Source organism: Pseudophryne corroboree, chromosome 2 (assembly GCF_028390025.1).
Source record: "Pseudophryne corroboree isolate aPseCor3 chromosome 2, aPseCor3.hap2, whole genome shotgun sequence".
Classification (NCBI taxonomy): Eukaryota; Metazoa; Chordata; class Amphibia; order Anura; family Myobatrachidae; genus Pseudophryne; species Pseudophryne corroboree.
In genome coordinates, this window is record NC_086445.1 from 352,730,697 (window position 1) to 352,754,410 (window position 23,714).

A 23,714-nucleotide genomic window follows, 5' to 3' on the forward strand; every position below is an offset into this window, starting at 1 on the left:
GTTCAGCCAGCCATGCCTGTGTTTTCCGTGGCACGCCTGCGTTTTTCTGAACACTCCCTGAAAATGGTCAGTTGCCCCCCAGAAACGCCCACTTCATGTCAATCACTCTGCAGCAAGCAGTGCGACTGAAATGCATCGCTAGACCCTGTGCAAAACTGCATCGTTCGTCATGCCCGTACATCGCGCGTGCACATTGCGCCGCATGCGCAGAACTGCCGTTTTTTAGCCTTTTCGCTGAGCTGCGAACAAATGCAGCTAGGCATCAACTCAGAATGACCACCATAATAGTGACATACTTTATGTAATGTCACAATATTTCATTGTGTAGTGTCAGAGTGCAAGCAGCGGTTTTATCCCATCTCCAAAGTATTGATGAAATCCCCTTATAAAGTATAAAATGTGTAGTTACACATGACAGATGTATGGTAACCCTAGCAGCATATACACTTTCCGCATTTCTTTTTTCTCCGATAAGGAAATGTGCCTGATCCCTTTAATATGGCAAAGTATATAGAGTAGTTAGATTTGCTACACTGACAGCATACAATTCCATACTTCTCTAAGAGGACTGACAAGAACTTACTGTAAGGGGAATGGACACATAAAGAAATAATGGTGCTAAACAAACAAAAAAGAGTACACTTGTTTGTTTTATGGGAGAACTGTAGAGGAAATATGCATAGGCTGAAAAGAAGACCAGAAGATCTGTAAGATTCGTAGACAGCATTCATTTGCTCTTCTTTCAAGGCATAGCAAACCCAGCTCTCGCTGGCTTGCTGCAGCCTAAAACATGGAACAACTTTCAACAAGATTTGTAAATAACTCTTGCTCTCTCACTACACTAGTTATTAGTCTTCATCCACCCTGATCCACCGCATCCCACCCTCCACTCTGCCCAGCCCCATCCCCTCTCCTGTTCTTTATACCCGCTGCTTGATCACAAAACCTCTCGCATTTCTGTCATGCCCTGGCACCCTCCTCATACTCCCATACTTACCCTATTTCTGATGGCCGGTCCCCCTGTTCTAGGTCTGTCCATCTCCCTCTCAGTTGGAGCTGTTGGGGTGCACACCACATTGATGGGACAGACTTTACAACCTTACTATATAATAAATATATAAATATACACATAAAGGAAAATTCAATAAAACATATTCTTGAAAGCATACCTCTGTGAAAGGATAATACCCATAAATACATTAATGTTCCTAATTACAATTTAATAAATATATTTATTCATTGTCATATAACCTATATTTACCCTCCTGAATTTGTTTCATTTTTTTTTTCATTTGCAACTTTGGGTCTGGGAGGAAGGGCAACTATTGCTAGATGGATATACTATTCCCTAGAGCGAAAGAAGTTTGCAGATTATAAATTCCTGCTTGATTTTTGTTCTTTAAGAGTATTGCACCTAGCAACAGCTGTTGTATAGAAACAGACACACTCGGAGGTTGCACTAGCAAACAGACTTTCAAATTCCGGTGGTCTCCAATAAAAACAAACAAGTGTGCATAATGAATACCATATAGCTGCTCACCAATCTACAGTAGCTTACAAGCAATGAGATATGTGCTGTCAATGGTGCAATATGGTGTAAATATAAGATGCCAAATACATGGAAGGGTTGTCTTTGTCTATAATACAGTTATTAAAGATAGTTATTGTTCTTCCTTTTAAAATTTGGGTAATAGGTCTAAATAGCGCATCCTATGAATCTGCTACAAGGTTTCTCCTCTGTAAGATTACTGTAGGTATGCAAGACTGAAGGACAAGACTAAAGCCTTTATGGTGATAAACCCTCACAACTTAGTAACAACAAAATGTAATGTATGATTTATAAAATTTGCTTTACATTTCATTGTAATTAGGATATAAAATATGAAATAATTGCTTTATGCTTCCTACTAAGGTACTAAACAAATTCTAAGGGATTAATTAATGGTCTCACGAGTACACTATGGGGGTCATTCCGAGTTGTTCGCTCGCAAGCTGCTTTTAGCAGCTTTGCACACGCCAAGCCGCCGCCTACTGGGAGTGAATCTTAGCTTATCAAAATTGCGAACGAAAGATTAGCAGAATTGCGAATAGACACTTCTTAGCAGTTTCTGAGTAGCTCCAGACTTACTCGGCATCTGCAATCAGTTCAGTCAGTGTCGTTCCTGGTTTGACGTCACAAACACACCCAGCGTTCGCCCAGACACTCCTCCGTTTCTCCAGCCACTCTCGCGTTTTTCCCAGAAACTGTAGCGTTTTTTCGCACACACCCATAAAACGGCCAGTTTCCGCCCAGAAACACCCACTTCCTGTCAATCACATTACGATCACCAGAACGAAGAAAAAAACCTTGTAATGCCGTGAGTAAAAAACCTAACTGCATAGCAAATTTACTTGGCGCAGTCGCACTGCGGACATTGCGCATGCGCATTAGCGACTAATCGCTCCGTTGCGAGAAAAAATAACGAGCGAACAACTCGGAATGACCCCCTATATACCATTAATAATGAGTGAAAGACTAACTTAACACGATTATTTCTACATAAGTGGAGGTAGGTAGTCCAACTTGCCTTTCTTGTCTTAGAAACAGTGATGTTGGCATACCAGTGGAATCTTAAGATCAGATATTGTGATATGAGGGGAACCAAGGCTTTGAAGGGATACTCTAATGCTGATGTTTCTGGTACAAATATTCTATCATCTGCAATAGAAGTATTTTTATATAGACCTTGGATGTTTTCAATGTGTTTGCCTTCCATACACATATAGCAATTGGTTAGTATAATTAGAATTGTTATAAGTTCCCATTCCCAATTTCCCATTTCTATGTTTTGAAGGCATACAGGGGTTGATGTAGCAATCAGTGAAAAGAGCGGAAAAGTGGACATAGTGATGCCATACTTATGCACTTCTTTTTAATTAACTATAAAAGTTTTTCTCAAAATGTAAAATTGTTCTTTGTGAGATAGGAGAAGACAAAAAACTAGTCAGTTAATTCTATCTTGTATTTCTCTTGGAAATTACAGTAACATCCATTGCACAGAATTAAGAAGCATCAAAGGTGGTTATGGGCTAAATGTAATAGCCTCCATATTGCCGGAGGTGCGAGACTTTCTGCAAGTTTGCCCATTTCTTTTAAAGCTGCAATCATTTACAAGGCAAAGCCAGGTTGATTTTGCCTTGTAAATGATTGCTCCCAAGGGTGTACCTACCATACAGTGCATCCGGAAAGTATTCACAGCGCTTCACTTTTTCCACATTTTGTTATGTTACAGCCTTATTCCAAACTGGAATAAATTCATTTTCCCTCAAAATTCTACACATAATACCCCATAATGACAACATGAAAAAAGATTTTTTGAGATTTTTTTAAAAAGATTTTTTGAGATTTTTGCTAATTTATTAAAAATAAAAAAACTAAGAAATAAAGTATACATAAGTATTCACAGCCTTTACCATGACGTTCAAAATTGAGCTCAGGTGCATCCTGTTTCCACTGATCATCCTTGAGATGTTCCTGCAGCTTAATTGGAGTCGACCTGTGGTAAATTCAGTTAATTGGACATGATTTGGAAAGGCACACACCTGTCTATATAAGGTCCCACACTTGACAGTGCATGTCTGAGCACAAACCAAGCATGAAGTAAAAGGAATTTTCTGTAGACCCCTGAGACAGGATGGTCTCGAGGCACAAATCTGGGGAAGGGTACAGAAAATACCAAATAGAAATGCAAGGCCCAGACGCGCTGTCACTGCTGCCAGTAAGGGATTGTTGGTCCCAAGAACAATGCTGCAAAAAAGAAGAATGTACTGGCGCTGGTTGATGTTTCTCCAATATTAATAAACAAACGTGGATGAATTAAAATATGTAAACAATTTATTCACTAGACAGTATATGTACCATAACACTTAAAAGCATGTAATTGGGCATGAATAAAAACTGAGAACCAAATAAAATAGCTGCTGGTGTATGTCCACATGGGATCCCGGACTAAAGAATAAAGTTACCTGGGGATTAATGATGTTTAGATACAGCTGGTGTTACCCATGGCGATGGAGTCCTCCAGGTGCTTGGAAATGAACAGCAGGCAAGCTGTGATGATTAATCAAAAGCTGGGTCTCTCCAATCAGTACTGTAATAGTGCAGTCCCACAGAGAAAGTTCCAAAGGCAAGGAATAAATGGATTAAAAGTCCATATCTGGATCCTCATGAAGTGGAGCGCATGTGGTGATGGCAGCTTGGCACTTAACGCGTTTCCCTAGGCACGGTCACCTAGCTTCATCAGAAGTGTACAGAAAATGTCTGCTGCTTTGAAGGTCCCAATGAGCACAGTGGCCTCCATCATCCATAAATGGAAGAAGGTCGGAACCACCACGACTCTTCCTAGAGCTGGCCGGCCGTCTAAACAGAGTGATCGGGAGAGAAGGGCCCTAGTCATGTAGGTGACCAAGAACCTGATGGTCACTCTGTCAGAGCTACAGCATTCCTCTGTGTAGAGAGGAGATCCTTCCAAAAGGACAACCATCTCTGCAGCAATCTACCAATCAGGCCTTTATGGTAGAGTGACCAGACAGAAGCCACTCCTTAGTAAAAAGCACATGACATCCCACCTGGAGTTTGTCAAAATGCACATGAAGGACTCTCAGACGATGAGAAACAAAATTCTCTGGTCTGATGAGACAAAGATTAAACTCTTTAGCGTGAATGACAGGCATCATGTTTGGAGGAAAACAGGCACCGCTCATCACCAGGCCAACACCATCCCTACAGTGAAGCATGGTGGTGGCAGCATCATGCTGTTGGGATGTTTTTCCATGGCAGGAACTGGGAGACTAGTCAGGATAGAGGGAAAGATGAATGCAGCAATGTACAGAGACATCCTGGATAAAAACCTGCTTTATAGTGCTCTTGACCTCAGACTGGGGCAAACGTTCATCTTTCAGCAGGACAACGACCCTAAGCACACATCCAAGATATCAAAGAAGTGGCTTCAGGATAACTCTGCGAATGTCCTTTTGTAGCACAGCCCAGACTTGACTCCGATTGAACATCTGAAAATGGTTGTGCACCAACGCTTCTAGTGATGAGCGGATTCGGTTTTACTCGGTTCTCAAAATGGCATCTTATTGGCTCACGGATGTCACGTGTTTTGGATAGCCAATAAGATGCCGTTTTGAGAACCGAGTAAAACCGAATCTGCTCATCACTAGACGCTTCACATCCAACCTGATGGAGCTTGAGATGTGCTGTAAAGAGGAATGGGCGAAACTGCCCAAAGATAAATGTGCCAATCTTGTGGCTTCATATTCTAAAATAATTGAGGCTGTAATTGCTGCCAAAGGTGCATCAACAAAGTATTGAGCAAAAGCTGTGAATACTTATGTACATGTGATTTCTTAGTTTTTTATTTTTAATAAATTTGCACAAAAAAAAACTTTTTTCACATTGTCATTATGGGTAGAATTTTGAGGGAAAAAATGTATTTATTCCAGTTTCGAATAAGGCTGTAACATAACAAAATGTGGACAAAGTGAAGCGCTGTGAATACTTTCCGGATGCACTGTAGGTGCATGGAGTGCAGCCCAAAGATGAGAGGGGCCACCTTCCCTGTCACAGTTACATGTGGTATATACATTTATCAACATTGGGTACAAACTTTTGTCCTACAATATATCTAGTTATTCCCCTGGACCTGCTGGTATAAAATTAACTGGAGGGCATTATAATGTTACATAACATGAATTAGAGCACTGTAATGTGGCACAATATTAAGTGGAGGTACTATAGTGAAGTGGTACTATAATGAAGTGGGTACAGTGTACTGTGGCATAATATAAACTGGGGGCACTGTAATGTGGTGTAATATGACCTAGGCTCTCTCTATGGCATAATGTGAATTGTGGGGTAATGTGTTACATAATATGAATTGGCAGCCCTACAATGTGACATAATATGAAGTACAGCAGTACTAGTGTTCATAAAATAAACTAGTACACTACTATGGGGAATACATTAACTAAGGAACTACTATGGATTAGAAAATGAACTACTGTAAAGCACTATCATGGGGCATAAAATTAACCACTGCTGCAGAGAGGTGTCTCTCCAGAAGAATTGGGATAGGGGCCCCTAAAAATGTTGCTATGGGGCCCACAAAGTTCTGGCTATGCCCCTTTGCTGCTTTAAAAAAAGAACAGTCTCGCAAAAAGTCCCCCACCTCCAGCAACTTGGAGGCTATTACACTTAGCCCAATGGGGGTCATTCCGAGTTGATCGCTCACTAGCTACTTTTAGCAGCCATGCAAACGCATAGTTGCCGCCCACGGGGCAGTGTATTTTTGCTTTGCAAGTGTGCGATTGTATGTGCAGCCGAGCGGTACAAAAACATTTTGTGCAAAACAAGACCAGTCCTGTAGTTACTTATCCTGTGCGATTAATCTAGAGACGGAGGTCCCGGAATTTACGTCAGATACCCGCCCTGCAAACGCCTGGTCACGCCTGCGTTTTCCCTACCACTCCCAGAAAATGGTCAGTTGACACCCATAAACACCCTTTTCCTGTCAATCTCCTTGCGATTGGCTGTGCGAATGGATTTGTCGCTAGAAGCATTGCACAGCAACAATGCTGTTTGTATCCGTACGACACGCGTGCGCATTGCGGTGCATGCACAGTTTTGCCATTTTGTTACCTGATCGCTGCGCTGCGAAAATCGGCAGCGTGCGACCAACTCGGAATGACCCCCAATGTCTCTTTCCATACCAAACATCTGTGCATTTACTATATAAATAGCACGGGCTGCCATCAGAAATTGTGGGGCTCTGGACTGACAAAATAGACAGGGCCCCTACCGCCCCAAAAAAAGATTCTGACGCACTGCTCACCCCTATGTGATGTCATACATTGTGTCATTACATATAGGTGGAGTGTTTAGTACCTACAGGAATGGTTCACAGAGAGCTGATAAACAGGGAAGGCTTATTTTATGATATCCTCCCTGCGCATTAACCTGCTGCTGATTCACAGACCGGTGCAGCTCTACAAGTAGGAGCCAGGGGTGGGCCCCTCTCTCTGTAAGGGTCCAGGACACTAGCCCCCACAGTCATCCTCTGATGGCTGCCCTGTAAATAACATGGAGCTATTGTATTTATATTTTTGTCCCCTAACAGAGTAAATTTTCATGTTTTACTAATTAACATAAAGGTCCATTTGAAAATATTATTTAAAAACAATGTAAACAAATAATGATATATACATTTAACATTGTTTTCATTCAAAATTATTATCAATAGCTACTAGTATTAAAATGTTTAAATATGTCATTATATATACTAAGTATGCAGAGCCGGCCCTAGGCACAGGTAAACTAGGCAAATGCCTAGGGCATTTGGAATGCCTAGGGGCACAAGCAGCTTCAGCTGATTAAAATGATATGCAGCATGCCTATATTCTGTGTGTGACTGCGGCTCTATCTGCATACCAAATGCCTTACTAATGTGCGGCATTATGTGTATAAGGTGTACTGGTGCTGGAAAAGGGGTACAGCGTCACAGGCGGAACTAGCGTCTGTGCAAGAGGGCACCAGCCAAAATGTTGCCTAGGGCATCATATTGGTTAGGGCCGGCTCTGTAAGTCTGCTTTTGGTCTATTCTACTTCCACCACTTTGTCCATTCTCACATATGTCTAGGCATCTACCGCCTCACCTACAGTTTATCCCACTTCACCAGCTCCATTTATTCTACTCCAGTCAACTCCAACAATTAACAGTCCATTATTTTTACACTCTGTCCATTGCCCGCTCCATCCATCTCCCCCCTTTCCTTACTACATTGTGTGTACTATTCAGGGGCGCTTCCAGAGAGGAGGAGGCCCATGTGCAGACTCCTCCTCTTTAACCGGCTGTGCTCAGAGCTGGATTAAGGGGGAGGGGGGTAATGACCCCGGGCCTCCCCGATCTACAAGGGCCCCCTGTCACGCACCACAGATCGGACCTTAAATACCGATCTGCAGTGACTCAACACCTGCTATGTGCTATGCTTTCAGTGATTTCAAGCCTGCGTCGGCTCTATGACTGGCCGCGTGGCTTGCAGGAAGGAGCCGGCCGGGGGGAGGAGAGGAGATGGCGGGCAGCCGAGCCCGAGCCACACATGATTGAACCAGCATATTTGATTGTGTGTGGAGGAGCATGCTGCAGTCAGTGCAGTGTATGGAGCCAGTAACTTCAACCTAGAAAAGTAAGCCAGTGTTTTTGGTTTTTGTCATCAATTACATAAATGTATATATATGAACAAATATATATGTGTGTGTGTGTGTGTGTGTGTGTGTGTGTGTGTGTGTGTGTGTGTGTGTGTGTGTGTGTGTGTGTGTGTGTGTGTGTGTGTGTGTGTCAATGCAAATGCAAAAAGTGTCCCTGGCACTCCGGACTTACGCTTAACTTGCTCCGGTGCCCTCCTCTCAGATTTGCATCTGTGTATATCGTCCTTGCGTGGGCGGCACTTTGAAGGTAATTGCTTTAAGTGAACAGAAGCCCCGTGTGTGTATATATAATATATATATTAGTAATGTGCACCGGACATTTTTCGGGCTTTGTGTTTTGGTTTTGGATTCGGTTCCGCGGCCGTGTTTTGGATTCGGACGCGTTTTGGCAAAACCTCCCTGAAAATTTTTTGTCGGATTCGGGTGTGTTTTGGATTCGGGTGTTTTTTACAAAAAACCCTCAAAAACAGCTTAAATCATAGAATTTGGGGGTCATTTTGATCCCATAGTATTATTAACCTCAATAACCATAATTTCCACTCATTTCCAGTCTATTCTGAACACCTCACACCTCACAATATTATTTTTAGTCCTAAAATTTGCACCGAGGTCGTTGGATGACTAAGCTAAGCGACCCAAGTGGTCGACACAAACACCTGGCCCATCTAGGAGTGGCCATGTTTTTATTAGAAAAATTGCAACAACAAAACAAAGCAATCAACAAACACGAAAGAAAAAAATAACTTACATAAACAAAGGTGATACCAGCCAAAAGCCATACTTAAATAATATTGTCCAAAGTCTTTAGTCCGACTACGATGGCATAATATCAGATTAGTGTATGAAGAGGCAATGCCAAATAAACTCAAAAGTCCATAGCACTGGCAAGATTAATAATCGTTTGTCAAAAAGACAATCAATAGCAATATACAGACCAATATGTACAAAATCAAGCCTTAACACACAACAAAATCCAAACATAGAGAAAGTGAGGTGAGCTTTTAGTCGTATGTTAAAACCATAGCATAAAAAACCATAACACAAAATCTACAGGGGGTGAAAGAAAGAAAGCCAGAAGAATGAAAGGAAGGAAAGACTTCAGCCACCCACTCAAGGGGGTCTCAGATGGCGCCAAAGCCTGGACCAACTGACGGCATCCATCCTCCCTCGATCCATATCCATCAACCTCTTTACCTCATGAAGAATGGTACCAACCACCTCAGTACAGGGAAGGACAAACCTTCTAAGGGAAACTAGACACCGTGCCCTCCAAGTGTGGTACCTGACCGCTAAACTAACTAAATAAATGGTGACTAAATCAAACCTGCCAAACCTCTTTTTGAATGCCCCATACGCCCACTCAGGGTAACTAAGCCCCGAAAGGCACGGAAGGCGTAAAGCGGCTGAAACGGCTTTGTAAATTTTTACATTAAAGGGACACTCGAGCAAGAAGTGGTCCACAGTCTCCACCACCCCGGGACACTCCTCACGTGGGCAAACATGATCACTGGCACCTCGAAACCCGATTTTCCCCCTAACATAAAGCTTCCCTTGAAAAAGAAGCCAGGCAATGTCCCTGAACTTCAGTGGGATCCTCCGAGAATTAATCAGATTCAACCCAGCTGAGTATACATTGCCCGGGCAGTCCCTCAGCGATGGCTGGGCATAAAAATGAGATCGCAAAAAAAATGCTCCTCTCCAGCTCCCTTCTAGAGAAGACTTGGACTTCACTCATCAAAATTCCCCATAGCCTTGTCACCTTCAAGCACAAGATTACGTAGATCGGGAGGTATCCGCATTTATCAACTCGGAGGTTTCTCACCTGACCGCCATCTATCCATGACCTGAGAAAGGGGTGCACCCAAACCCTAAAGCCTTCTACCCACCGAGGGGGGGCCTCCAAAAACAGACTCCCAAGATGTAACTTTACAAAAGTGGAGGTGAAAAACACCACAGGGTTGACCATACCAAGTCCACCCTCTGCCCTCAGTCTGTAGGTGATGCCTCTCTTAACGAGATTCATCCTGTTCCCCCACAACAACAGGAAGAACAAAGAATAAATCCTGGACCACAAAGATTGAGGCAAACAGCACACATAACTGACATAAAGAAACACCGGGATCAGGTGAGTCTTACACAGGTCAACCCTTTCCCTGAGAGAAAAATTTCCATCTTCTCCAGCTCTCTACTTTACGGGCAGCAACTTCCAGCCTACTCACCCAATTTAGAGTGGTATAATCACCACGACTAAACCAAATCCCTAAGACTTTGATTGACGAATTGGCCCGGGGAAGGCTGTCCGGAAGGCTGTTCTCCTCACCTTCCTCCCCCATCCAGAAAGCTTCACATTTATTTTGGTTTATCATGGAGCACGAGGCCCCAGAGTACTCGCAGATAAGGTGTTCCACATCACGTGCCTCAGTCGTAGACGACACGACAATCGTGACATCATCTGCATAGGCCACCACCTTCAGCAGACACTCCGGCCCCAATCGCACCCCTTCGAGTGCACCACTTTCAACCCTCCTGACGAAAGGGTCAATTGCGAACACATACAGAAGGGAGCTCAAGGGACAACCCTGATGGACACCAGAGTTAACCGCGAAGGCAGGACCTACCCAACCATTGACAAGCGGGAAACTCTCGGCCTGATTATAAATAACGCAAAGCCAATCCACCACCTTCACTGGAAGTCCATACCTTTCAAGCAAGGCCCACAGGTACTCATGATTGACTCTATCGAAAGCCTTAGACTGATACAATGCCAGCAAGTACTTTCCCCACTTCTCAGCACGACACCGCTCCACAGCCTCCCGGAACGCCAAGGACAGCACTAAAGGTGCTACGGCCTTTCACGGTACCATGCTGAGAAGAAGAAAGCAACAGCCCGGAAACTTCCATCAGCCTATTGAAGAGCACCTTTGCCAAAATCTTCCTGTCTGTATTGAGAAGAGCGATGGGGCGCCAGTTCTCAACACGAGATGGATCCTTACCTTTGGACAATAATATGAGGGCGGACAACCTCATGGAGGGAGGGAGCAAACCCTCAGCCAGGCTCTCATTAAAAACCTCCACAAGATGATGAACCAAGAGGTCCGAAAATGCCTTAAAAAATTCAGATGTTAAGCCATCTGGGCCCGGAGATTTCTTTATAGACAAACCGTCTATGGCCTTCCTGATCTCCTCCGCCGTCACATCACTTCCCGAAGAGTCAAAAGAGGCATCAAGTCCCCCGAGCCCAGGTGTCTCCCTAAGAAACATTTCCATCCTCTCGCTGATGAGTGGCTGCTCGGACAAAAGATCGGAGTAGTAGGATCTGATGACCCCCAGAATGCCCTCCCTATCCTCATGAAGGACACCCAGAGAATCAACCAAACCCCGCACCTCCTTCAGATCAACCGAATTTCTACAATTTAGACAGGGATCAGGCGAGTGGTAAGCTCCATAATCCCTCTCCAAAATCAAGGAAGCCATGCGACTGTATTGAAATTCCCTTATCCGAGCCTTCACCCGAGAGATCTCCCCACTATCTCCACGCTCAGAGATCAAGAAATCAAGTTTCCTTCGCAAGTCATAGTAGGCATTTTGTTTTCTCAAGTTTTTCTGGGCTACCAGCCTACGGAAAAAACCCTGAGTACGCTTTTTACACTCCTCCCACCACTCGGATCTACTCCAACCTGCCTCCAAAAGAGTCTCCTGTAGTTGAAAGAAATCTCCTTCAGGAGCCCCGAATTCAGCCGCCATAGACCCCGCCCTTTCTGAGGGGTCTCTGAAGCATTCAAAGCAAAACTCAGAATACAGTGATCGGAGAACTCTACTAGCTTCACCTCAGGAGGCAAAGTTTTCGCGGACTCCTTAACAAAAAACCTATCTATCCTAGACCTACGACTACCAGAATAGAAGGTGTAACCCGTGAGGTCTGGAAAATGGCGAACGTGCACATCCACCAGACCAGCCTCCCTAGTCATGCTAACTAAAAAATTGGAATCATGACCCAGGGTTGTCTTCGTGCCCCCCCTGTCTTTTGGCCTAGTGATAGCGTTAAAATCGCCACCAAAGACAATCTGCCGGGCTGAAAAAAGAAATGGTTTTATCTCCGTGAATAGACATCTCCTGGCACTTGCAGACTGGGGTCCATAGATGTTAATTAGCAGTAGGTTCTGTCCCTTCAAGTTGATATCCAAAACCATACACCTACCTACCTGTAACTCTACAATCCTGTGCACGGTTACCATACCGGTAAAAAGCACCGCTACCCCACCGTACGGCTCGACCGCAAGAGATCAGAAAGACGGTCCACGCCTCCATTCACACTTTGCTCTATGAAGGACCGCCAGATCACCAATCCTGGTCTCCTGCAAAAATAAAAAATCAGCCTCAATCGTGCTGAAAAAATCAAAGGCCATAAAACGAGCACGTTCGGACAAAACGGAAGCCACGTTAATTGTGGCACATCGTATAGGCTGGGGATCCATGTTTCATTGGATTGTAAGGTAGGACCCAATCACTTTCTCTTTGCTTGCCTACTTGACTCCTCATCGGAGCCATACCTTTTAAAACTAGTCCCCAAGGGAAGAGGATCATCCTCCCCAACAAACACCTCCTCAGTATCACTCTCACCTGCAGTGGGAGAGACAGAGAGGTCCATACCCCGAGCCTCCCCCAAACCAGCAGAAATATCACGGTCCACAACATCATGAGGAGGACCCGGATCAGGAGGCTCCGCACCTGGAGAAGCGGGAAAGGACCTAGGGTCCACAGGGACAGGGGGAGGATCCACGAGATCCTGGGGCAATGAGGAAAGAATTTGAGGGGTACAGGAAGGCATGGAGGAAAAATCCCCCACATCTTCCCCATCTGAACTCTGAGGATTCCCATCAGTGTCTGATGCTACCACCGATCTAACTTTTGAAAACACATGACCAGAACTGTCAACCTCATTACTTCTTCTCCTCCTTTCATTCCTCCTACACCCCTTCTCCCCCACCACGGACGCTACTTCCCCAAAGGAACTCTTAACAGAGGACCTCCATCTTTGTTTCTTGGGTTTATCCTTTGGGACCTGGACAAGCTGCCCTTCAGATAAGACGATATCACCGTCCTCCACCTCAGACTCTTCCTCAGAGTCAAACTGAAATCTATTAACACAAAAAATGCCAGGGTCTGAATCCCTTCTTTTGGACAACCTTTTCCTCGACTTAGATTCAACCACCTGAAAGCCATCTTTATCCACCTCAGCAGACACCTTCCTCACCACACTACTCTCCTCTACCACCGCCCTCACCACTTGCTCTTCCACAACCTCCCGTCACTCCTCCTCAAAAAAACGACCAATTTCCCTCTCTAGCTCCTCCCCCATAACCACAAGGTTATGGGAGGCCTTGGGGCACCTACTATAAGGATGGCCTTCGCACCCACAAAGGTTGCAGGTAACGTTGCCACAATCCCTCGCCTCGTGCCCAGTTTTACCACAGAGGGCACATTTCAGGACAGTACAGTCACTGCTTAGGTGACGAAAGTCTCTGCAGCGGTGACACTGTCTAGGTTGACCAGGATAAAAACATTGGATCTTATCTCTCCCGATGAAAGCAGCAGAGGGAACATGGCAAGGCACCTGACCATTATGCCTAATCCTGATCACAGCTGACCAGGCTCCACCCCACACATCTTTCGTGAAATCAATCTTCACCAGAGGAGACAAGATGTCGCAATATCGACTTAACCAATAGCCAATGTCTACAGCAGGGAGGGATTCATTCCTGACCAATACAGTTGCACGGACTCTATCCTGACGAGTAACAGCCGCTGCTTTATAGCGACAATACGGCTCACACCCCTTCTTTAGCTCCCACTGTTCCCAGAACACCCGCAGCCCTTGGTAAGATATGAAACTAAGGCCCTCATTCCGAGTTGGTCGGTCGCAAGGCGAATTTAGCAGAGTTGCTCACGCTAAGCCGCCGCCTACTGGGAGTGAATCTTAGCTTCTTAAAATTGCGACCGATGTATTCGCAATATTGCTATTACAAACTACTTCGCAGTTTCAGAGTAGCTCCAGACTTACTCTGCCTGTGCGATCAGTTCAGTGCTTGTCGTTCCTGGTTGACGTCACAAACACACCCAGCGTTCGCCCAGGCACTCCCACCGTTTCTCCAGCCACTCCTGCGTTTTTTCCGGAAACGGTAGCGTTTTCAGCCACACGCCCCTAAAACGCCGTGTTTCCGCCCAGTAACACCCATTTCCTGTCAATCACATTACGTTCGCCGGAGCGAAGAAAAAGCCGTGAGTAAAAATACTTTCTTCATAGTAAAGTTACTTGGCGCAGTCGCAGTGCGAACTTTGCGCATGCGTACTAAGCGGATTTTCACTGCGATGCGATGAAAAAGAACGAGCGAACAACTCGGAATGAGGGCCTAAGGTCGTAGTCAGGGGTCTTTACAGGGTGGATGCAAGCAAAAAGATCAGGGGCATGGAAACCCAATGAGAACACCATTTTCAGGAAATCCCCTTTAGAAGGGGGTTCCTCAACCCCTATCCACTTAAGTGAAACCACGTTGCGACGCTTACCAGCCTGATCAGAAGACGAAAACACCTTTGGAGCAACAATCCTATTGCCACCTGAGACAGCACCCGCATAAGAGGACAAGCCCGGCTTAGGAACTACCTGAAGCGAGGCCCGCCCAACAGAGCCTACAACATTACCCTGCCCCACACCCTGCCCAACAGATACAGAACTGGCATTTTTATTGGCCAAAGAGGTTCTAATAACGGATATAGCTGGCAAGGATCTCACAGGTACGCCCAGGCTACCATATAGACCATCAACAATAGCCCGCTCCTCTGCAGATAAATCTTCTTTCCTTAACGCCGGAAGACCTTGGGCAAGCCCACACGATGACACTGGACCCGCCGACACACTCTTAACACCAGTCACGGCAACATGTTTTGTTTTAGCCCTAGCCTTAGAGCAAGTGACACCATCAACACTAGTGCCAGTGGCGTCTTTGGCACCACTCACCCCTGCCACCACGCTTGGCTTGCTAACGTCACCACCCGTAGGCAGATTGGGGAGTTTCGCCTCAGCCATCTCACCGGCACGCGCCGGACCCATCATGGACGCAACCTGCTTCCCAGCAGAGGAGGCCAGATCTTGGGAGGTCTACCCCGAGCAAGCAACACCAGCCTGAACAGCGACACCTCCCAGACCACCATCCAACCGCTGTTCCACAATCGAAAGAGGAGACGCCTCCTCCACCATAGCAACATTACACTCCAGGCCCTGATCCATCGCAGAATCCACAGCATCTTCACCAGCAGAAGCACCACCATCACACCTTGGATCCTCTTCCTCAGGCACGGTCGATCCACTTGGCTCACACTCAATTTTCTCCTCTTCCTCCTGCTCTTTCCGAAGGGCTAGCATCCTGGCCTCCAAACACATACATTCAAGCTGATCTGCGTATGTCTCCCTCCATCCTCTCCCTTTCCCATTTTGGACAAGTGTTCCTCCTCCTCTTCTTCTCCGCAATCAAAATCTCCTTCTTAACGACTAACATTTTCAACTCAGCAATGTCAATACTCGATTCACCAGTGCTAGCAAAGTCCTGCATCTCCACCTCCTTACTACCCTCATCGATAATTGCTATGCTAGTCCCACAAGAAGATTGGGAGTCGCCAGACAACAAACCCGTCTCACAAACCTCTAGGCAGACAGACTGCTCTGTCACTTTGTCCCGGACCTCCACAGGCAGGTCAGAGGATACACTCCGGGCACCAGCCGCCATACACTCCAACTTAATTGTCGCAGGGAGATTACCCCCAATTGCAGCGGATGAGAGTTGTGCTTGCGTTTGTTCAGTGTCAGAGGATACCACATCAAACAACGAGCCTGACTCCACCAAGGCATCACACTTCAGCCCCGGCTTCTTTGTTTCTGACACAGAGGCCACAGTGGCTGGTTTCTTGACATCACCGATCCCTGAGCTACCCACAATAAACTTTGCAGGGGCTGCCACAGGTTTAACAGCTCTGGACCTGGTCACCGGTCCCGCGGTAGCATCGGTAGCAGCCACTGACTTTCCAGCAGATCCAGATGGCACGGAAACGGGGGGACTTAAATTCACTGTACAGGGGGTCATCTTCACTAGACACCCCTCAAATTTCACAGCAACCGTGCCCCCAGTCACTTTTTCCTTAATCATAGATGTCTCATCACCAGTCGGGCACACAGGATTTTTTTAAAGCACAGCAGATGCAGAAATAGGCGCCACTTGAACGTCACCTTCCTTAATCATTGACACTAAGTTGGCAGCCGAACTTAATGTGGGGGGAACCACTTTAGTAACACCTGTCGGCATGGATGGAACATTACTAGCAGGGGGCTTTATTCCCCGATTGTCCTTATCACCACCCAAAGCCTCCTCCACCTCCTTTTGATTCTTTATATTAAGGCTGGCAGCAAAGCACACTGGTGTCACAGACCCAGAGGCCACTATACCAGCTTGTGTGCAAGAGGCATTGAATGGGATCAGCATTTGGAAGGCATGCTGTTCCTTGTAGTGCCAATGGGAGTTCCTGGGGGTGGCTCCTGGGTAAGTTAGCTCTCTGTCTGGAAGTGTTTTAGTAATAGCCTTTATCATGAGGCCTACTGTGACAAATTACATGGCCCTATGTGGGCACTGCTGTTATGTAGGTTAGGACTGCTGTATCGGAGAAGCCGTGACGTGGCCAGCAGCTAAACATGTGTTTGCAAACATTTGTGACTAATTCTCTGAATTTTATTACCAGATAGGTTCAGGGATGGTTACAGGTAATTTTCAGTGTGCGGAAGGGAATTTAGGGGTGGGGATTTGCACCCTCCTCCTCTCTGTCTGTTGTTTGTCTGTGACCCCTCCCCCTTCCAGCACCTGATATATAATTATCTCCAGGTATGATTGAGCAACTGCCAAATTGTTTGTCTGCTTGTGTGCAAGAGGCATTGAATGGGAGCAGCATTTGGAAGGCATGCTGTTCCTTGTAGTGCCAATGGGAGATCCTGGGGGTGGCTCCTGGGTAAGTTAGCTCTCTGGAAGTGTTTTAGTAATAGCCTTTATCATGAGGCCTACTGTGACAAATTACATGGCCCTATGTGGGCACTGCTATTATGTAGGTTAGGACTGCTGTATTGGAGAAGCCGTGACGTGGCCAGCAGCTAAACATGTGTTTGCAAACATTTGTGACTAATTCTCTGAATTTTATTACCAGATAGGTTCAGGGATGGTTACAGGTAATTTTCAGTGTGCGGAAGGGAATTTAGGGGTGGGGATTTGCACCCCCCTCCTCTCTGTCTGTTGTTTGTCTGTGACCCCTTCCCCTTCCAGCACCTGATATATAATTATCTCCAGGTATGATTGAGCAACTGCCAAATTGTTTGCCACTATACCAGCCCCTGCATCTATAGAGCGACCTTTTGCCCCCAGATCAGATAGGGACCCAGCGGACACTTCACTCCTCACTGCAGGCTCCTCCATGCGGTGACCCGGCACAGAAGCCGATACTGCAGCGCCGCCCGCACCCGCAGCCGGAGCACCGCCAGTCTCAGAAGGCACAACCAGCCTCATACAGCCCTCCGCTCCCTGAGCTTTAACAGAGCCGTGATCACCCGCAGGGAACCCGCCGACGGCCGGACTTACTAACCTCTTCACCGTTGCGTCAGCAGGGGCTCCAGCGGCAGAACATTCTCCTTCCAGCGGCTTCGCCTCCGGACGCCGGGTCCCGACGCCACTCACAGCGCTTGCAGGGGGGGCTTGGGGCTGCCTATTAAGGTCTTCACCGGCTCTCCTGACCACCGGACTCCGCCACCAGCACCTGCCGAAGAGGGAGCACAGCCCCCGGGACTCTGCAACGGCTCCACATAAGATTCCACGCTCTGGCCATTAACAGATGCAGCAGGTGATCCACTAATAGGAAAACTAGGAGTAGTCTTTGCAGGATCAGGAGACACTGGTGTAGGCAAACCAGTTATTGTAGATAGGCCAGTTTTTGTAGATAAACCACAGGCTTTAGACACACTGCTGGGGCTTTCCACAGTGACCTCCATAGCAGACTGCATGCAGGACGATTTTACAGCAGACTGGGACACTGGACTTGAATCCCCAGCACCAGAGCCTTTGCACAGTCCAGGTTCCCCCGGGTCAGGCTCCATAACCGGGGGAAACTGCTTCTCCTTACCCCTGGGAGGCTCCATCCCAGCTGGGAAGGGCTCCAGGGATCTTGGGTGTATTCCGACACTCGAGTGGAACTCAGGAGCTCACACACACACGTCTGACCAGGCCCATCTAGGAGTGGCACTGCAGTGTCAGACAGGATGGTCGATTTAAAAAATAATCCCCAAACAGCACATGATGCAAAGAAAAAAAGAGGTGCACTGTGGTCGCTGGATGGCTAAGCTAAGCGACACAAGTGGCCGACACAAACACCTGGCCCATCTAGGAGTGGCACTGCAGTGTCAGGCAGGATGGCACTTCAAAAAAAAATAGTCCCCAAACAGCACATGATGCAAAGAAAAATGAAAGAAAAAAGAGGTGCAAGATGGAATTGTCCTTGGGCCCTCCCACCCACCCTTATGTTGTATAAACAGGACATGCACACTTTAACAAACCCATCATTTCATCGACAGGGTCTGCCACACAACTGTGACTGAAATGACTGGTTGGTTTGGGCCCCCACCAAAAAAGAAGCACTCAATCTCTCCTTGCACAAACTGGCTCTACAGAGGCAAGATGTCCACCTCCTCCTCATCGTCCGATTCCTCACCCCTTTCACTGTGTACATTCCCCTCCTCACAGATTATTAATTTGTCCCCACTGGAATCCACCATCTCAGGTCCCTGTGTACTTTCTGGAGGTAATTGCTGGTGAATGTCTCGACGGAGGAATTGATTATAATTCATTTTGATGAACATCATCTTCTCCACATTTTCTGGAAGTAACCTCGTACGCCGATTGCTGACAAGGTGAGCGGCTGCACTAAACACTCTTTCGGAGTACACACTGGAGGGTGGGCAACTTAGGTAAAATAAAGCCAGTTTCTGCAAGGGCCTCCAAATTGCCTCTTTTTCCTGCCAGTATACGTACGGACTGTCTGACGTGCCTACTTGGATGCGGTCACTCATATAATCCTCCACCATTCTTTCAATGGTGAGAGAATCATATGCAGTGACAGTAGACGACATGTCAGTAATCTTTGGCAGGTCCTTCAGTCCGGACCAGATGTCAGCATTCGCTCCAGACTGCCCTGCATCACCGCCAGCGGGTGGGCTCGGAATTCTTAGCCTTTTCCTCGCACCCCCAGTTGCGGGAGAATGTGAAGGAGCAGCTGTTGACGGGTCACGTTCCGCTTGACTTGACAATTTTCTCACCAGCAGGTCTTTGAACCTCTGCAGACTTGTGTCTGCCGGAAAGAGAGATCCAACGTAGGTTTTAAATCTAGGATCGAGCACGGTGGCCAAAATGTAGTGCTCTGATTTCAACAGACTGACCACCCGTGAATCCTGCTTAAGCGAATAAAGGGCTCCATCCACAAGTCCCACATGCCTAGCGGAATCGCTCTGTTTTAGCTCCTCCTTCAATGTCTCCAGCTTCTTCTGAAAAAGCCTGATGAGGGGAATGACCTGACTCAGGCTGGCAGTGTCTGAACTGACTTCACGTGTGGCAAGTTCAAAGGGTTGCAGAACCTTGCACAACGTTAAAATCATTCTCCACTGCGCTTGAGTCAGGTGCATTCCCCCTCCTTTGCCTATAATCGTAGGCAGATGTATAGGCTTGAATGGCCTTTTGCTGCTCCTCCATCCTCTGAAGCATATAGAGGGTTGAATTCCACCTCGTTACCACCTCTTGCTTCAGATGATGGCAGGGCAGGTTCAGGACTGTTTGCTGGTGCTCCAGTGTTCCGCACGCGGTGGCTGAATGCCGAAAGTGGCCCGCAATTCTTCGGGCCACCGACAGCATCTCTTGCACGCCCCTGTCGTTTTTTAAATAATTCTGCACCACCAAATTCAATGTATGTGCAAAACATGGGACGTGCTGGAATTTGCCCAGATGTAATGCACGCACAATATTGCTGGCGTTGTCCGATGTCACAAATCCCCAGGAGAGTCCATTTGGGGTAAGCCATTCTGCGATGATGTTCCTCAGTTTCCGTAAGAGGTTGTCAGCTGTGTGCCTCTTCTGGAAAGCGGTGATACAAAGCGTAGCCTGCCTAGGAACGAGTTGGCGTTTGTGAGATGCTGCTACTGGTGCCGCCGCTGCTGTTCTTGCTGCGGGAGGCAATACATCTACCCAGTGGGCTGTCACAGTCATATAGTCCTGAGTCTGCCCTGCTCCACTTGTCCACATGTCCGTGGTTAAGTTGACATTGGGTACAACTGCATTTTTTAGGACACTGGTGACTCTTTTTCTGAGGTCTGTGTACATTTTCGGTATCGCCTGCCTAGAGAATTGGAACCTAGATGGTATTTGGTACCGGGGACACAGTATCTCAATCAAGTCTGTAGTTGCCTGTGAATTAACGGTGGATAACGGAAACACGTTTCTCACCGCCCAGGCTGCCAAGGCCTGAGTTATCCGCTTTGCAGTAGGATGACTGCTGTGATATTTCATCTTCCTCGCAAAGGACTGTTGGACAGTCAATTGCTTACTGGAAGTAGTACAAGTGGTCTACCGACTTCCCCTCTGGGATGACGATCGACTCCCAGCAGCAACAACAGCAGCGCCAGCAGCAGTAGGCGTTACACTCAAGGATGCATCGGAGGAATCCCAGTCAGGAGAGGACTCGTCAGACTTTCCAGTGACATGGCCTGCAGGACTATTGGCTTTCCTGTGTAAGGAGGAAATTGACACTGAGGGAGTTGGTGGTGTGGTTTGCAGGAGCTTGGTTACAAGAGAAAGGGATTTAGTGGTCAGTGGACTGCTTCCGCTGTCATCCAAAGTTTTTGAACTTGTCACTGACTTATGATGAATGCGCTGCAGGTGACGTATAAGGGAGGATGTTCCGAGGTGGTTAACGTCCTTACCCCTACTTATTACAGCTTGACAAAGGCAACACATGGCTTGACACCAGTTGTCCACATTTCTGTTAAAATAATTCCACACCGAAGAGGTGATTTTTTTGGTCATTTGACCAGGCATGTCAATAGCCATATTCGTCCCACGGACAACAGGTGTCTCCCCGGGTGCCTGACTTAAACAAACCACCTCACCATCAGAATCCTCCTTGTCAATTTCCTCCTCAGCGCCAGCAACACCGATATCCTCATCCTGGTGTACTTCAGCAGTGACATCTTCAATTTGACTATCAGGAACTGGACTGCGGGTGCTCCTTCCAGCACTTGCAGGGGGCGTGCAAATGGTGGAAGGCGCCACCTCTTCCCGTCCAGTGTTGGGAAGGTCAGGCATCGCAGCCGACACAATTGGACTCTCCTTGGGGATTTGTGATTTAGAAGAACGCACAGTTCTTTGCTGTGCTTTTGCCAGCTTAAGTATTTTCATTTTTCTAGCGAGAGGATGAGTGCTCCCATCCTCATGTGAAGCTGAACCACTAGCCATGAACATAGGCCAGGGCCTCAGCCGTTCCTTGCCACTCCGTGTCGTAAATGGCATATTGGCAAGTTTACGCTTCTCCTCAGACGCTTTTAATTTAGATTTTTTGGTCATTTTACTGAACTTTTGTGTTTTGGATTTTACATGCTCTCTACTATGACATTGGGCATCGGCCTTGGCAGACGACGTTGATGGCATTTCATCGTCTCGGACATGACTAGTGGCAGCAGCTTCAGCACGAGGTGGAAGTGGATCTTGATCTATCCCTATTTTACCCTCCACATTTTTGTTCTCCATTTTTTAATGTGTGGAATTATATGCCAGTATCAATAGCAATGGCCTACGACTATATATACTGCGCACAACTGAAATGCACAACAGGTATGGATGGATAGTATACTTGACGACACAGAGGTAGGTAGAGCAGTGGCCTACTATACCGTACTGCTATATATTATATACTGGTGGTCAGCAAACTGTGCAAAACTGAAATGCACCACAGGTATGGATGGATAGTATACTTGACGACACAGAGGTAGGTAGAGCAGTGGCCTACTGTACCGTACTCCTATATATTATATACTGGTGGTCAGCAAACTGTGCAAAACTTAAATGCACCACAGGTATGGATGGATAGTATACTTGACGACACAGAGGTAGGTAGAGCAGTGGCCTACTGTACCGTACTGCTATATATTATATACTGGTGGTCAGCAAACTGTGCAAAACTGAAATGCACCACAGGTATGGATGGATAGTATACTTGACGACACAGAGGTAGGTAGAGCAGTGGCCTACTGTACCGTACTGCTATATATTATATACTGGTGGTTAGCAAACTGTGCAAAACTGAAATGCACCACAGGTATGGATGGATAGTATACTTGATGACACAGAGGTAGGTAGAGCAGTGGCCCTCTCTACCGTACTCCTATATATTATATACTGGTGGTCAGCAAAATGATGCACTGTACTCCTACTATATACTACAATGCAGCACAGATATGGAGCGTTTTTAAGGCAGAGAACATATAATACTGGTGGTCACTGGTCAGCAAAACTCTGCACTGTACTCCTCCTATATAATACTGCTGGTCCCCAGTCCCCACAATAAAGCAGTGTGAGCACAGATATATGCAGCACACTGAGCACAGATATGGAGCGTTTTGCAGGCAGAGAATGTATAATACTGGTGGTCACTAGTCAGCAAAACTCTGCACTGTACTCCTCCTATATAATACTGCTGGTCCCCAGTCACCACAATAAAGCAGTGTGAGCACAGATATATGCAGCACACTGAGCACAGATATGGAGCGTTTTTCAGGCAGACAACGTATACTGGTGGTCACTGGTCAGCAAAACTCTGCACTGTACTCCTCCTATATAATACTGCTGGTCCCCAGTCCCCACAATAAAGCAGTGTGAGCACAGATATATGCAGCACACTGAGCACAGATATGGAGCGTTTTTCAGGCAGACAACGTATACTGGTGGTCACTGGTCAGCAAAACTCTGCACTGTACTCCTCCTATATAATACTGCTGGTCCCCACAATAAAGCAGTGTGAGCACAGATATATGCAGCACACTGAGCACAGATATGGAGCGTTTTTCAGGCAGACAACGTATAATACTGGTGGTCACTGGTCAGCAAAACTCTGCACTGTACTCCTCCTATATAATACTGCTGGTCCCCAGTCCCCACAATAAAGCAGTGTGAGCACAGATATATGCAGCACACTGAGCACAGATATGGAGCGTTTTTCAGGCAGACAACGTATAATACTGGTGGTCACTGGTCAGCAAAACTCTGCACTGTACTCCTCCTATATAATACTGCTGGTCCCCAGTACCCACAATAAAGCAGTGTGAGCACAGATATATGCAGCA

At 46.6% G+C, this 23,714-nt stretch overlaps 2 protein-coding genes across 5 annotated transcripts in view; one reads left to right on the forward strand and one right to left on the reverse strand.

Moving 5' to 3' along the window:
* LOC135019438 (cytokine receptor-like factor 2) overlaps positions 1 to 23,714 on the reverse strand; it is an 88,863-nt gene that overhangs the window by 62,720 nt on the left and 2,429 nt on the right. The window contains exon 1 of one of the 2 annotated variants that reach the window (XM_063953099.1): positions 998 to 1,054. The exons of the other annotated variant lie outside the window; for it this stretch is intronic. The gene's annotated coding sequence lies outside the window, so the exon portion shown is untranslated. Of the gene's footprint in view, positions 1 to 997; positions 1,055 to 23,714 lie in introns of those variants that run through there. 2 annotated transcript variants of the gene reach the window in all.
* Positions 1 to 23,714, forward strand: part of ATP4B (ATPase H+/K+ transporting subunit beta) — a 290,606-nt gene that overhangs the window by 11,495 nt on the left and 255,397 nt on the right. The gene's annotated exons all lie outside the window — the stretch shown is intronic.